The sequence below is a fragment of the Balaenoptera borealis genome, assembly GCF_965194805.1.
Source record: "Balaenoptera borealis genome assembly, chromosome: 4".
Classification (NCBI taxonomy): Eukaryota; Metazoa; Chordata; class Mammalia; order Artiodactyla; family Balaenopteridae; genus Balaenoptera; species Balaenoptera borealis.
In genome coordinates this window covers 103,655,964-103,673,232 of record NC_138861.1, presented here as the reverse complement: position 1 = coordinate 103,673,232, position 17,269 = coordinate 103,655,964, and positions in this window count along the sequence as shown.

Sequence of the window (17,269 nt, the reverse complement as noted above, 5' to 3'; positions counted from 1 at the left end):
GGGAAAAAGAGAAAAATGGATTTCATTGGGATCCAAAACCCATTAACGAATAGTCACACCTGAATATGTAATTTACCTGAAATGCTTGATGAGTCACAAATTGTTTCAGAAAATGCCTAAGACAGATGTTCCAGTCAGGAGAGCTCAGGGCCTTATCAGACATATTTTAATTCAATCCAATTTGGAAAAAATAATTAATGAATATCTACTATGTGCCAGTCTCGGAAAAGTTTAGAAAGCTGACTCTAAGCTCCATAATACTATGAAGCATATCAAATCTGTTTTATTTGCCAGTCCCTAGCACAATAACTGGCTTATCCATCAATATGTGTATATTTATTTATATAAAGGAATGGATTCATCCCCTCTTTTCTGGGACTAGAAAGGTAGTCTTCATGGTTGGATTGCATTCACTAATACAGAAAAAAAATTTCACACACCTGTTTGTTCCACACACCCATGGGAGGTAAGCAGGAAAGATATCATTAGCTGAAAGATATCATTAGCTGGGATTACTTGATGAAGCAACTAATTATTGGGTTAAGCGATTTACCCAAAGCCAGGCAGCTAAGTAGGAACAAAACAGGAACTTTTCTTTCCCCTCTACTATGATGCCTGGGGCAACACATCAGGGTCCAAACTCATCCCATGGTTTCCTGTTCAACTCAAGCAGTGGGAAGTACAGTCATCAGCAATGCCCCAATCTTGACTCATGTGGATATATTTCTTTCAGAATATAGCCTTCACAAACCACCATGCAGACAGAAACTGACATTTGCTGAGTTCTGATTATGTGACATGCACTGTACCAGATTTTACAGATGTTAGCTTATTTGACCCCAACTAATTACTCTCTGACATAGGTATCATTTCCCTTTTGAGGCATTATATATGGGGAAATTAAATAACCTACCCAAGGTCAAAGATTTGGTAAGTGGTTGAGCTAGGATTTCCACAATCTCAGTCTTGTTTCAAAGCCCACTGTCTTTACTTTATTACACACTGCCTCCAAGAAAGAAAAATTAGCTGCTCTTCACAAAATATCTGGGGACTCCTGCCCTAAGAAATAACTGAGCAAGCTAGCAGTGGACCTCTCTAATAAGAAGTAACCCTGGTTTCCTTTGATCAGAAGGAATGCTTCAGAACTGCATGGTGTTTACAATGCTTTGCTCCAGGAATTGCTTTCTTTCCACTGAGATGTGAAACCACAAACTAGTTGCTTTGGGTAATTAAAGATCCTTTGCACCAACTGAATGTGTCAACAGCAAATGTCCTGGGTAAATTTCAAGTAAGTAATTACATTCTGCCAATCTGAAATGCCTTTCTAATTTCATTCTCCTAACATATCCACTTACTGTACCTTTTACTGTGGCTGTAGATAATTCTAAAATAACCAAGACCACACAGTCCGTTGTCCCAAATAAGAATGAGAAAATGGACTTTCATTTGAAGAGTGTGTCAAGTTCTTCTATATCATTGCATTGAAGCAAACATATAAATATTAGGAGTTCATTTTTCCCCTTACATATCATGTTTCTTATGGCTAATTCAAGCAACCAGAAATAAAAGCTGATTATATCTTCTTTTTCTACTTCACCTGCTATAGTGTGGGTAAGGCAATTTATTCACATTATAAAAACTTTGCATTCCTTGGAGAAAAAAGTCTATTGAAATATTACATTTATAATTACAGACAACCTAATACTCAAGATATTTTTAAAACGCTCCACTCTAGAAAATAAAGTATCATCCTAAAACCTATCATACATGCTTTATTGTAACAAGCCACGTTATGCCCCAAAGGGGAAAAAAATCTCAACAGCATGCCATAATTTGCAAGATATTTTTCTCATTTTCTCTCTCTCTTAGTAGAGAGAACTTCTCTGCAGTAGATCATGTTTAAATTTACTGACAAATCAGCTGGATAAGTAAATATTACAAGTAGAAAAATATACTGTATTCTATAAATTAATATTTCAAGCAAAAACTCTCAAAGAATTTGCTTTTATAACTAATCCTCCTCACTAAAAAAATATGGTATATAATCAAGCAATTTGTAAACTAATGTCTGTCTAATAATTCTGTAATTGCTATGAAAGCAAAGCAACCAACTGTTAATCACGTACTGTTGACCTCATGATCTCATTTCCAAAAGTAGGTTTATAGCTATGCCTCAGAATTTTGAGTAACATAAAAGCAGAAAAATTGCCTTAGGAATATATGTTTGTTTCCATTTTTTATAGAGCCTGAATGCCTCTTATTCTTTGATTCCATGAAAATTATACAATATTTTTCAAACTCTCAAAAGTAAGTCATAAAACAGGATCACTAACTACCAAAAATTGGCTCTTTTCTTCAAGTCAAGTGTACCAATTCTTCATAGTGGCCACATAGAACCTCATTATTTTTAAACTTAGCAAAAGGTCCAGAAGCCACAGCCACATTCAAGTTGAAAGAAATGGGAAATTGTTGCATTATAAGCTTGAAGCTATTCCTCAGGAATGAAAGTGGTAAGTGGCTGAAAAGTATCCCCGGATTCAATCATAGAACCATTTCCAATGAATCTTAACTTTAATTCTTTGTCCCTTCCTGGAGGTCTCTAGACCTGGAACTTGGCCAGAATTATACCCAAGTTCTAAGACACAATTGCCAGGTGAATAGTTCAGTGACACGGTTTAAGTGTGTGTGTGTGTGTGTGTGTGTGTGTGTGTGTGTGTGTGTGTGTGAATTAGCTGGGAAGATGCCTGGATTCTGAGCAGTCCTCATTCGATAGTTAGTGGAGGTAAAATGCAAAGACGTTAGAGAGACTTAAATCAGAGGTGAAGCTAGAACCCAAGCCTATAGACTCCCAAATCAGCTCTTTGGTCTACCCATGTTTCTATGTACTAAATTACTTCCTTCTTTTGCTTGCCTACAAAGTATAAACTCCTGGGTCGTAGCATTAACCTCTCTAATTGTAACCTTCTCTGTAAAATTTATCTTGGTTAAAATCTTGTGTGAAAAATATCTTCAACAAATGTTTATTGAATTATACTTGATATTTTTCTAGCATCACCAAGCCAATCCCAATCTAAGTTTCTCACATTATCTTTCATTGTTTCCCAACATTATCCTTATATCTCTGTCCCTGATGTCATCTTATAAAAAGCAATGCAGAGCTCCTGTCTCCTTTAGGAAATTAATTTTGGATTTTTTTTCTCCCTGCAAATGAGGTAATGACAAGGTCATGAGGAGTTTTAAGAAACACTTGCCGTGGGTTCAATCATCCTTTTGTTCGCTGGTCATTCCTAAGCTGAGAAAAGTCAATAATTTTCTGTTACTGTAAAGATTTTGACAGCTACACAGTCACTGCAAAAATATGCTCCAGGCCCTGAAGTAATCCATCTCATTAAAGCCTGACCTTTGACAAAAAAATGGCAAGGAGTTAAATATTTTACATGTTTCTCATGGCAAAATGTTATTTCTCCATAAAAGAGCAATCCAGCGAAGACACTGGAAGATATAAGAAGTTTTATACAGAGCCAGGGAAATCAAAAGTCATAAGATGATGATGATTAACTGTGTAGGTATCTACAATGTCTAATAAATTGTCCATAAATGCTTTTAGATGACCATATAATAGGGAGAACTGAATTCACATGATATCTCATTTTCTTATCAGTGAAACAGAAGCAATGATAAAGATAAATGGAATTTTTTTCTTAGTGGATTGCAACTTTTTTGCTGAAATTGGCTATGATCTTAGAAGAAGTAATGGGAGTAGAAGTATTCTTGGATTACCACTTATTTTAGGAGAAGGCAAATAGGAAACACTAGCACCTACTTAATGCCTATTTTGTTCCACATATTGTGCATGCCTTATCTTATGTAATCTTCATTTTGCAGAGGATGGTGCTAATAATCTTCTTGCAAAGGATGATGCTAAGAGAGATTAAACATTTTGTTCAATGTAACACAAATAGTAAATGAACTAGAATATGAGCCCAGTTGTACTACTCCAACATCTATACGTACACTTTTCAAACCTCAAAGGAGCTAGAAATAGAAGAATAAGAAATTTGGAAACTTTCTAGAATGTTCAGTGTAATATCTCTCACCTAAAATTCAAACACACAGATTGCATGTCATGTTTCAAATAGCATACTGTGGGAAAGTAGCACACTTCTAAAATAGATGATCTACTGGAACATTTTCAGATCCAAGATTTTAACTTAATAATGTTATTGTAAGATTTTATGCTCAAAATGATACTATCCCTTCCATCCATTGAATCTGACACAATATCTCAGAAGATACTTCATCCTTTGATTTAGGGGCTTTAGTATTCAAATCCAGACTCAACAGATCTTAAGGATCAGGAATCTTCAAACTACACCATATCCAGTGGCTTGGAAACAAAGAAAGGTTGTTCAAACCTAGTTCATTTAGATTTGGGGAGCGTGCATTATTAAATATTTCCCTCAATTCCACAAAATCTGTAAAAGAAAGCTATAAAGAAACAAAAGCGTTCTTTACGATCTTGCAAAACCTAATCAAATACCCCACTGGAAAAATGGTTCATCTGCCTCTTAAGAATATTATAGCAATTGTCTTTGAAGTTGCCTGCTCCTCCTCAATAGTTGACAGAAGAGAGAAGATAATACTTCATTTAAACAAAATCTTTATTGGATTATCAAGTGCAGGCCCTGTGACCTGTGAACCAGGAAGCAGTTCCTCGCGGCTCACCAAGGAAGGCAGGAGAAAGTGCTTGGAACCATGGTGATAAATGGGAACTATTCACCTGCTCAGGAGTTTGAAACTGCTATTTAGTGAGATCTACACAATAATTTAACACATGCCATGCAGCACTTGGAAATGTAAAAAAAAAAAAAAAAATTATTTATCACTGGCAAAGCTTAGGGTCAAAGCATTCACCTGTGACTCAGCTGATCCTTGCAGCTACTGATTTTTAAGTATGTCTTTATCAGGAAGAACATAGAGATTTATTATTCCAGGGGCTATTTAAGGGAAAGACCTTGAGCATTTTTGCAATGAAAGGTTCCTTTTCATTTTCCTAGAAATTTGGTATCATGGGTAGTGGGGGCAAATAGGTGTGACTTCTGAGCAGAGCAGAGGAAGAGACAAAGCTAATGCTGGCAGTTCAAAAATCAGAAACAGAACAACATGGCAGAAAAGTGGGAATGGTAGCCAGCTTGAGTAACGGTGATCTAGTATGTATTTTATATTTGAGGTCATCTATATTTTTGTTCTAGTATTAGTAGTTCTCTATAATTATACCACTACTATTACAACTGAAATTACTACTACTACCACCACTACTAATCAATTATTGAAAACTCACAATGTGCTATTCTTCAGTAAATTCATTCCAGAAATAAGTATCTAATCTCTGCTATGTGTGTTAAATCCTGAATACACTTTAATGTGGATTTGCTTTTACAGTGCTGAGTGCTTTTGGTAAGTAAGCTGTTTCGTATGTCTACCTTTCAGGTCTTGAAGATGTAACCGTAGGTTGTTATTATTTCCATTTAACTAGTACATATTTTCATAGAAGATAGAGGACAAAATGTACAGTGAAACATTACATGTGCATATGTGGGGCAAACAAGTAGCAAGTGATTAGGACAACCTGGAAGAGGTTTACAAGGTTACATGAGAGGAACAACAGTATCCTCTTCCTTCTAATACATCCTGAGCAGAACAACAAGAACAATCCTCAATGAGGCACAAATTTTATTGATTCAATTAGCATCCATTGTGCTAACAATAGTACTATGGGCTTTTTAAATTGTTTTTTTATTCTGAGAAAAGTATAGAAAATGTATCACGTCCTTTTGTAAGAAATGATACAGAGAGATCCTGAGTATCCTTTACCCAGTCTCCTCTGATGATGACATCTTGCAAAACAATAGTGCAATATCACAACCAGGATGTTTATATTAATACAGTCAAGATATAGAACATTTCTATCACCACAGTGATCAGTCATATTTTCTTTTTGTAACCAAAACCTTTTTTTTGCATCACCAAATATTCCTTAACCCATGACAACCACTAATCTGTCCTAAATTTCTATAATTTTGTCATTTCAAGAATGCTATACAAATGGAATCATATACTATGTAACCTTTTTGGTATTGGCTTTTCTCACTGAACATAATTCTCTAGAGATTCATCCAGGTTATTTTGTGTATCAATGGGCCATTCCTTTTGATCGCTGAGTCACAGCTCCACGGTATGGATGCACAACCATTTAACCATTCATCCATTGAAGAACATCTGGTTGTTTCCAGTTTTGAGCTATTAAAAATAAAGCTGCCATCAACATTCACATATAGATTTTTGCAGGAACATAAGTTTTCATTTCTCTGGAATAAATGCCCAAGATGGCAATTACTGAATAGTGGATAATCACAGATTTAGATTTTTAAGAAGATGCCAAATTATTTTCAGACTGCATCATTTTACATTCCCACCCACTACATATGAATGCTCCCGTTTTCCCACATACTCTCCATCATTTGGTATTGTCGTTATTTTTAAAATTTTATTCATTCTAATATGTGTGTACTGATATCTCACTGGAATTTTTTAATTTGCATTTTCCTAATGGTAACTGATGGTTAATATCTTTTCATGGGCTTATTTACCATCTGTATATTCTCTTCAAGTGTAATGTTTCTTCACGCCTTTTCCCCACTTGTTAATTGGATTGTTTGGGGTGTTTTTACAGTTGAGTTTTGAGAGTTCTTGTATATTCTAGATACTAGTTTTTTGTTCTATATGTGATTTTAAAAATATTTTCTCCAAGTCTGTATCTTGTCTTGTCATCCACTTAACAGGCACTTTCACAATGCAAAAGGTTTTAATTGTGAAGAAATCCAATTTATCGATTCTTCCTTTTTTGTATGTTTTTGGTATTAAGTCTACGAATTCTTGCCTAGACATAGATCCTAAAGATTGTCATCTATTTTTTCCCAAGAGTTTTATAAATTTACATTTTATATGTAAGACTGTGATTCTTTTTGTTAATTTTGCATAAAATGTAAGATTTTGCTTGAGGTTTTTTTTTTGCCTAAAAATATTCTAGCACCATTTTTGAAAAGGCTATCTTTCCTCTGTAAAGTTTATTCTGTACTTTTGGTAAAAGTCAGTAAGGCATATCTGTATGGATCTGCACCTGGGTTCTCTATTCTCTTCCATCGATTGATGTGTCTAACCTTTGGCTAATACCACACCCATGGTTACTCCAGCTATACAGTAAGTCTTGAAATGAAGTAGAGCAATTCCTCCCAAATTATTCTTTTTTTTTTCAAACTTGTTCATCTATTCTATTTCTTTGCCTTTCCATATAAATTGTAAAATATTTTTGTCTATGTCTACAAAAATCTTGCTGTGATTTTGACTGGAATTGCATTAGACCTGTATATCACGTTGGAGGGGGTTAACACTTTTACTTATGTGGGTCTCCCCATCATAAATACTGTACATGTTTCTCCATTTTTTATAGATTTTCTTTGATTGTTTTAATCAACGTTTTGTAGTTTTTATCATACAAGAGCTGCAAATGCTTTGTAATATTTAAGCCTAAGTATTTAATTTTTAAAATGATTGTATATTAGATAAGATTTTACATTTTTCCATGTGTTAATTGCTATATAGAGAAATATAATTGATTTTTGTATGTTTATCTTATACTGTATGATCTTGCTAAACTTACTTATGAGTTCTATGAGTTTTGCGATAGATCCTGAAAGAATTTTCATGGAGATGATGAGGTCATCTGCAAATAGAAACAGATGTATATCTTTCATTCTGAGTCTGTATTCCCATTAATTTCCTTTTTCCAGCCTTACTGCATTTGCTAGACCTTCTAGCACTGTACTGAATGAGAGGGTTGAGAGAAAACTCCTTGCCTGGCTTCTGATCTTCACCATTGACTATCATGTTAGCTATAGGGATTTTATAGATGTCCTTAATCAAGTTCAGGAAGTTTTTCTCTATTCCCATTTTTCTGAGACTCCTAACATGATAGAGAGTTAAAGTTTGTCAAATGTTTTTCAGCACCAATTGATATGATCATGTGCTTCTTCTTATTCAGCCTGTCTGTATTGTGGATCACATTGAATGGTTTTTCAATTTGAAGCAGTCATATGTCTCTGGAATAATCCCACTTAATTATGGTGTATGTTTTGTATATTATTTTCATATATTAATGAATTCTATTTACAAATTCTAAAAATTTGTTAAAGATTTAGTGTATATATTCATATATATTCATTTTCAAAGTGATCAGTAGTTCTCTTCTTATAATATTTTTGCCTTGTTATCTATGCTTGGTATCAGGGTAATACTAGCTGCATAAAATGAATCAAAAGTGATCTATCCTCCTCTGCTTTCTGAAGGAAATTGTGTTGAATTTGTGTAATTCTTCTTTAAACATTTGTTAAATTTCGAACACCAGGGTCACTAGATGTCTTTTATAAGAGTTTTTTAGCTATAAATTAAATTTTCTTAATAAAGGGATATTCAAATTATTTATTTCCTATTGGGTGATTTGTGATAGTTTGCATTTTTTAAGGAATTGGTCCATTTCATCTGTCAAATTTTTATGTGTAAAGTTGTTTTTAGTATTTCCTTATTAACATTTTGATGTCTGCAGGATCTGTATTTTTATCCTCTGCTTTGTTTCTTATATTGTTCATTCTTGTCTTTTCTTTTTTTGTCTGTCTTGCTAGAGGTTTGTCAATTTTATTAATCTATTCAAATAATAAGGTTTTTGTTTCCTTGATATTTTCTATTGTTTTTCTTGTTAAAGTTTCATTGATTTCCGCTCCTATCTTTAGTATTTTCTTTCTTCTGTATGCTTGGGGTTTATTTTGTTCTCGTTTTACTCAGCTTTTGAATTATTGATTTGAAACATTCCATTTTTCTAAAATATGCATTTAGTACTTTAAATTTCCCTCTCAGTACTACTTTAACTGTGTCTCACAAGTCCCATTACATTGTTTTTCATTTTCATTTAATTCAATTTGTGTTTTTGTTTCCCTTCAGAATTCTTCATTGATCCATGGATTATTTAGAAATGTGCTGTTTAGTTTGTAAGTATTTGGAGATAGTCCTGTTATCATTCTCACTGAATTCTAGTTTCATGATTCTGCAGTTTATGACTTTTGCCAAATTTGTGAAATTTTTAGCCATTATTTTTTTCAAATAAATTTTCAGCTTACCTTTTTCTCCTCTCCTTCTAGGACTTTGATCACACAAATATAAAATCTTTTTATATAGTTTCACATGTCTCTGAGATTCTGTTTTGTTTTCTTTTCAGTCTATTTTTTCTCAGTTGTTCAGTTTGAGTAATTTCTATTATGCTATCGTCAAGCTCACTGATTCTCTCCATTTTACTGTTGAGTCTATATATTGAAATTTTTAAAACTTTTGGCTACCATATTTTTGAGTTCTAAAATTACATTTGATTCCTCTTTCTATCTTCTCTTTACTTGCTGAGACTTTCTAATTTTTCATTTATTTCAAGCATGTCCATAATTTCTCATTGAACCATTTTTATGATAGCTGCTTTAAAACTCCTTATCAGATCACTTTAATATCTGTGTCTTGTCATTGTGGCATCTGTTGATTGTCTTTTCTTATTTATTTAGAGATCTTCCTGATTTTTTTCTATGACAAGTGATTTTTTTAATTGAAATCTGGATGTTTTAATATTATGGTATAAGACTCCAGGTCTTATTTATACCTTTTTTTAAAACTGAAGTACAGTTGGCTTACAATGTTGTGTCAATCTCTGCTGTATAGCCAAGTGACTCAGTTTTAGACATATATACATTCTTTTTTTAATATTCTTTTCCATTATGGTTTATCCCAAGAGATTGGATATAGTTCCCTGTGCTATACAGTAGGACCTTGTTATTTATCCATTCTAAATGTAATAGTTTGCATCTACCAAACCCAGATTCCCAGTTCATCCCTCTCCCTCCCCCCTTCGCCTTGGCAACCACAAGTCTGATCTCCATGTCTGTGAGTCTGTTTCTATTTTGTAGATAGGTTCATTTGTGCCATACCTTAGATTCCATATATTAGTGATATCGTATGGTATTTGTCTTTCTCCTTCTGACTTATTTCACTTAATATGGTAATCTCTAGTTACATCCATGTTGCTGCAAATGGCATTATTTTGTTCTTATTTATGGCTGAGTAGTATTCCACTGTATATATGTACATCCTCTTTTAGATCTTTTTTTTTTTTTTTAATTTATTTTTGGCTGCATTGGGTCTTCGTTACTGCGCACGGGCCTTCTCTAGTTGTGGCGAGCAGGGGCCACTCCTCACTGCAGTGCGCGGCCCTCTCATTGCAGTGGCTTCCCTTGTTGCGGAGTACAGGCTCCAGGCACGCAGGCTTCAGTAGTTGTGGCACACAGGCCCAGCAGCGTGGCTCGCAGGCTCCAGAGCGCAGGCTTAGCAGTTGCGGAGCATGGGCTTAGTTGCCCTGTGGCATGTGGGATCCTCCCGGACCACGGCCCGAACCCGTGTTCCCTGCATTGGCAGGTGGATTCTTAACCATTGCGCCACCAGGGAAGTCCCTAGATCTTATTTATACCTTTTATTTAAGAGGTCTCCTCTGTCATGGATTCTGTGGGAAAGGGGAGACACTGCCTCTTTACTGCCCCCTGGAGATGGAATTCTATGTTATCATTTAAGCTTCCATTGAAAGCCAGTGGGAGTGTTACCTATTATTGCTGGGCTCAGGTGGGAGTACAGCTCTCCACTAGCCTCTGCTGCACTGTCCTGTATGGTAGCATGCCAGGAGCCTCATGACTGTTCCCCAGGAAGTCTACACTGACATGACCAGAGAGTAGACTGCTTACTGCTGGGTGGTGGTGAAAGTCCTAACTCTCCACTAGGCCTCCCCTGATACCAATCCACAAGGAGAGGGCACAACATTACTTCTGAATGGGAGGTGAAAGTCCAGGCAAGCTTTCCACTTGGTCTCCACAAACATCATGGGAAGCGTCATCATTACTGCTCAGTGAGGGTGAATATCCCACCTGCCCACTCTGTGATACCATCCCAGCAGAGTGGGATGGTATCACAGAGTGTGTGTGTGTGTCTGTGTGTGTGTGTGTCTGTGTCTGTGTGGGTTTTGGCTGGAGTAGAGCAGTTATTTTCCGAAAGTTTTCTGCCTTGCTGTACTCCCCCTTTCCTGTTTCCTTGACTAAAGAAAGTGGGTTTTTCTTAAGCCCATTTTTTGATCTGTACTTGTTAGTGTTTCTGGGTTGCTGGCTTCTCCAGCATCCAGTCTTGGCTATATGAGGTACAAAGAAAATCCAAGGATACACTGCCATATCATTCCTTTGGTTCCAACATCCCTAGCTGGTTTCTTATCTTCTCTCTACCTTTCAGAGTCTCCCTCTAAATATAATATAGTATAGTATAATATATTATGACTTTATGATTTTATTTCTTACATTTATTCAACAAATATTTATTGCAACACCTACTAAGTGCCGGTGATACAAGTGACTAAAATAGTTTCTATCTTCAAGGTGACTACAGTATAGTGAGGAAGACAGATGTAAATGATACTTCAAAAAATTATCAGTTAATTACAATTAAACTAAGCTGTACCATATAAACTAGCATATGAGCAAATATAGGAAACCTAACCTAAATATAGGAAACTTAGTTTTACATATTATTTTGTACAATATACATGTATTAATTATAAATACTATATGAAACATAAAAAGAGCATATTTTTTCCATACAGTCATGGAATAGAGTACTAACATTTATCATTTGAAATACATAAACATGAGGCAAATAGAAGAGTATTATATCCAGTGCCTAATAAACTTATTATGTAATGACAGTTGAAAAAAGGCTCATGAATGTCAAATCACAAATTTGGAAGTTGAGGATATTTCTGGGTGGTACATTCCTACGTTTTTGAGATTATTATAATGAATGACAACTCCATTCTCTCCCAGATTACTGACACAAATAAGACAGAATTCCAGGCTGAGTGTACTTTGATTATACTCCAGTATGGTGATTCTTAGGGTATTTGTGCCTATGAAAGTTTTCAGTGACATTGTGCTATTTCATTATGGAAAGTTCAGCTACTTTATTTGTCTTTGGATTGGGCTGACTTCATTGTCTACCATCATCCAAAGAACATACTGACATTTTTAATCTGATGGACTGCTGAGAAACCACAGCAGGATATAGACCAACCCATCAAAAGTGAATTGAGGATTTCATTGATGTGGAGAGCTAATTATGTGACTATGGGGAGTGGGACACTGATTGAAATCCATATGACTCTTTAGAGCTCACTCTGTGGGCTAGCTCCCGAGAGGAATAGTAAATGAAAGCGACTTGTTCTCTGCCCTCACCAAGGTGCTGCCTAGTCCTTCTCTGTTAGAAGTCAACTACAGAGACCCTTCTCCCTCCCCCAAAGTGAAGAGTTCAGAGAAGGGCAGGAGTGCTCTCTTTCACAGATCTTGAAGCAGTCTCCATTTTACCTTAAGAAGATGCTGAGAACATGTCTTTAGATACTTTACTAAACATATTGACTGTCTCTGTATTTTCTCTAAGCTTATCTCGTGCTTGACTATTTTAGAAATAACACCAACCACTTATATGTATATATATGCATGTATGTGTGTGTGTGTATATGTATGTGTGTGTATGTGAATAGATATGAATATATAATGTATAAGTTCGTATATGTTTGTACATATAGTTTATTTAAATTCCCTAAGAACAGATTAATGCCACAAAGTTATGGTAAAGGTTACTAAACATAGAAGACCCAGGTTTCAATTCCATTTCTGTGACCTGAGCAACTGATGTGTTGTAAAGATTTCATAAGAAGTACCTATTACTATGCTTTTTAAAGAGGTAATCAGTAAATGTTGATATTGAACATGTTCCTACCTGATATCCACCGTATGCTTGACCTTCCTCATCTTTACTGAGCCTGAGAAGTTCTCCTAAGTGCACTATCTGTTTTCATCTACCTCATAAGGCTCTCTTTTGGCCTTTACACCATGTCCAAATATTTGGCTTTAATTCATACTTCTTGGAGTAGGAAATCCCTGGCTCTCCACTCCCAAACATATATTTTAGGATGACTGATCCTTACTTCTGTTCTCAATGCTCACATTCTTGACTGAACCAGCTCTATTGTGTCTCCAGGTCAAATTCTGCCATTTTTTCAAAGCATATCAAGGGACTTTTAGGAAAGAGAAGTAACATTTCACTTGGACATCAATTAAGTGCCAAACAAGACATTGAGTTATATATTTTATGGGCATTACCTCTTTTAATTCTCACAAACTTCTTATCTTGGTATTACCATATCCACTTTTAGAAATGAATAGACGCTCAAAATAATTACTCATATAAAGTCTCATATCTGTAATATGATCAAATCAGAACTCAAATTTTGGTTTCCCTGACCTCAAAATGCTTTAAATTCTTATCCCCTACCATAGTGCTTCTTAAAATCAAATGATGACTTAGTCTCTTTTAAAGGAGAAATATTCTGGTAGACACTGATTGGTGATTTAAATTATGATCTTGATAACATTACTTCTTAAATACAAAAGGTAGAACTATAAATTTTGTGCAACTCCCAAACCGAAAGATATCTCCATTGGATGTTAAAGAACCTTCCTAAACTTACCATGTACAAAATTGACCTCCTAATGTTTCACTCTATTCCCACACCTGCTCTTTCTGGAGTCTTTCCTATTTTGGTTAATGACAATTGTATTCCTCCAGTATTTCAAGTGAAAAATATTGATGCCATCTAACTCCCCTTTCTCTGGTTGCCCACATCCAGCCCATCAGCATATCCTGTTAGCTTTATTACCCTTAAAATATATTCTGACAGTAAGCTTTTCTCACAATCCCCACTGCTCCCATCCTGGTTCAGATCACTGTTACCTTCCACTTAAAGTAGGTTCCCTACGTGGCTGTTTGCTTTTATTCTTGATTCCTTTAAGTTCATTTTCAACACAGTAGTCCAAGGAATTCTAGCTAAACTAAATCAGTTCACAACATTTCTCTGCTACAATGAGCCCAATGGTTTCCACCGGACTCTGAACAAAAGCCAAAATCCTTCCCAAGATTTACAAGGCCCTACTTAGCATGAGTGCTGTTTTTACCTCAAATGTTATCTCATTTTATTCTCTCCCTTATTTAGATCTCTCTGGCCACATGGACCTGATCACTCTTGTCAAATACACAAGCATGCTCTTGCCTTAGGGTGTTAGTATCTTCTATTCCCCTCTGCCAGAAGTGCTCTTCCCTAGTTATCTACATGGACACCACTCAGATCTTCAATGGAATTTCACCCACTCCAGGAGACCTTTCTTACCACATTATTTAAAATTGCAAGTGTTCTCAACTCTCCCCTGTCCTCTTCCCTATTTTATCTTTCCTCCTTTTCACTAATCAATGTCACACTCTGTATATTTTACATATTCATATTGGTGACTGTCTCCTCTTTCATTGCAGTAAAAAACTATACAAAGTCAAGGAGTTTTGTTGGTTCACTGCTATATTTTTAGTAACTAGATGATTGATTTGTACATAGCAAGATGATAAATAATTGCTGAATTTAAGAATAAATTTGAATTAATGAACTGCAAAATCAATAAAATAATTAAATATTATATTAGTTTAATGTTATAGATTAATTTTATGATATATATTATGTTAATTTGTTGCAACTAATTTGCTGATATTACATTTAGTAATAGAAACATATTTGTTTGTTTTTGTGCTTCATTTGTTTTCAAATTGATTCTTTTGAATTTGAGTGTGCAGAATCATAATTTTAGTCTCCATCATAATCACCTCTTTTAATTTTCTCATTAAAAATGAATTTTTTTATTTTGATGGGCCAATCAGTATAATAGTACACCTCAAGCTATAATATGTAAAAATGAAACACATTTTTTGCATATTTGCTATTCCATTTATTGCCAATAAAGTTTGGATAATTGGCATATAAAAGATGAAAAATGTCCCCCAAGCATCAACTTACCATGTCAATATGGCACAGAGAGCACCCATTGTTTGGTGACCCCATGCTCTAGGATGTGCACAGACTCGCTTTTCACCTGTGACTCTTTTCTATTTGGACTCTTGTGAAACCTGTCTTACCATGCCAAGAGAAGTTTTCTGTCCTTTACCTCTTGTGAAGGTGATTGTAAACACAACACAAGCATGGATAATAAAAATGCATGTCAACACTCAATTACAAGGATGTCATACAGGTGACTTAGAATATGCTTATACTTTTTGTTAAGATCATTATCCAAATGAAAATAGAAAATTCATAACTTCTCCAAGAAGTAGAGAATATGTCTGCAGACCCCCAGGATCCACAAATCACAGTTTAAGAAACATTCCTTATACCGCAAAGATTTTACAAGACAAAGTATGATGAATGACACATGGAAATATTACAGTAGAATCAACTGAGAGACATTCAATTTATGAAAAAGGGCAGACTTTTTTAAAAAGTGACATCTGTGCTAGGGCCAATTTAGCAAGGTGGAAAGTGAAGGGGAAGTTAATTCAGGTAGAGAAAATTGCATGGGCAAAGGATTAAAAGCAAGAAAGTCCTAGGTTTCTCAAGAAACTTTAAAAACCTTTCCTCCACTGGAAAGCAGCATACAAGAGTGAGATTAATGTAGATTCGCATGAAGGGATAATCTGGATATTAGATATGTTGAGAAATAATGGTAGCCAATAGATATACAGTAACCTCTACATCTGCCAGGCACTAAGTGCTTTACACATAGTAACCTGTCTAATCTGTATAGTAACCATTTGAAGTATGTGTGTTCTCATATTCTCTTCTTTACTGAGTCTGAGAAAGGTTCAGTAACTTTCTCAAGGCCACACAACTGGACAGATTCCATAGTTTGATTCCGGAATCCATGTTTAACCACTGTGTTCCAGACCTCTAAGTATATAGCTCAGTGCCTATCAAGGATTAGAACCCCATAGAACACAATAAATTGTTGAGTATTGATGTAGCAGAAAAATTGCAGAAAACTTTCAGGAGTAGGCAGCAATAGTTTGCAATAAAGCTCTCCTGAATGTTAATAAAATATCTCACACCTTCAGTTTTCACAGAGTTACCAAAGATCTTTTACATTCTAACAAACTGCATAATAATAAGGTGTGTTTCTCATTTCCTTGTTTCTGTTACCATCCTTTGACCTCCCGCTGCTTCTCAACAGTCACCTCATCAGAGCTTTTCCTTTCATTTCAAGCCCTATAACTCATCTGACTGCTCATTTATCTTTTTTTTCAAGAACTAAATATTTAAGTAGCTTGTGCCCCATGAATCTGATGTAAGAAATTGTTGGCCTTCAATAATCTCCTGAATGCTAAAACTGATCTAGGAAAACTGGAAAAATCATGTTAAGATCTTTCTTTCCAGTGTTCTTCACCTTCAGGAGCATAAGGAACACTTAGATTAAAATGTTCAAAATTACCAAGAAACAAAAGTCATCCATAAAAGCCAAAGTGGTTTTATTTTTCTTCTTAGTAAATAATTTACACGTCTTTACGTATTCTTTCATTTGCCAACTAGAATGAAAAACGGGAGGTCCTTGATGCCTAAATTAAAATTCATTTTAATTTTAATAAATATGGCATGGATATTTTTTGTTCTTCTCCAAACATTCTCTTTACTAAAACATGCAGTCTAGTAACTGATCAAAGCACTATTTCTAGGTGACACACCAAATATAAAGACATTTCATATAACCTTGTAATATGTATCTGAATGGTAGTGTATAGATATTTAAAAATACCAAGTCACTTAATATTTAGCTTAAATTCTGCTAAATCAATTTAGACCATAATATGAAAATGTATTTCCTTCTGATAAAAAAGTTTTTTCTTACTTGAAAAAATAAAGTGGAATATGTGTTATTTCTCTTTGTGTTTAAGTGAAGGTAGGGAAAAATGTGAGAAGTAGTAACATAGTACAATCTATATGTTTATAATGATAACTCTGGATTATCAAGAAAATTGCATATATTGTTAATATTCTATCTTACAAAAGCACATTTTTAATGATTGTTATTGGAATCATTAAATATTTTTAATTATTGAAAGAATAATAAGTTTCATTCACCAAGAGCATCTGCAATAAAAGCAATCCTTGGTCAATGCTGTGTATGTGATCTGTGCAGTAGAATTGAGAATGGTAGCATTA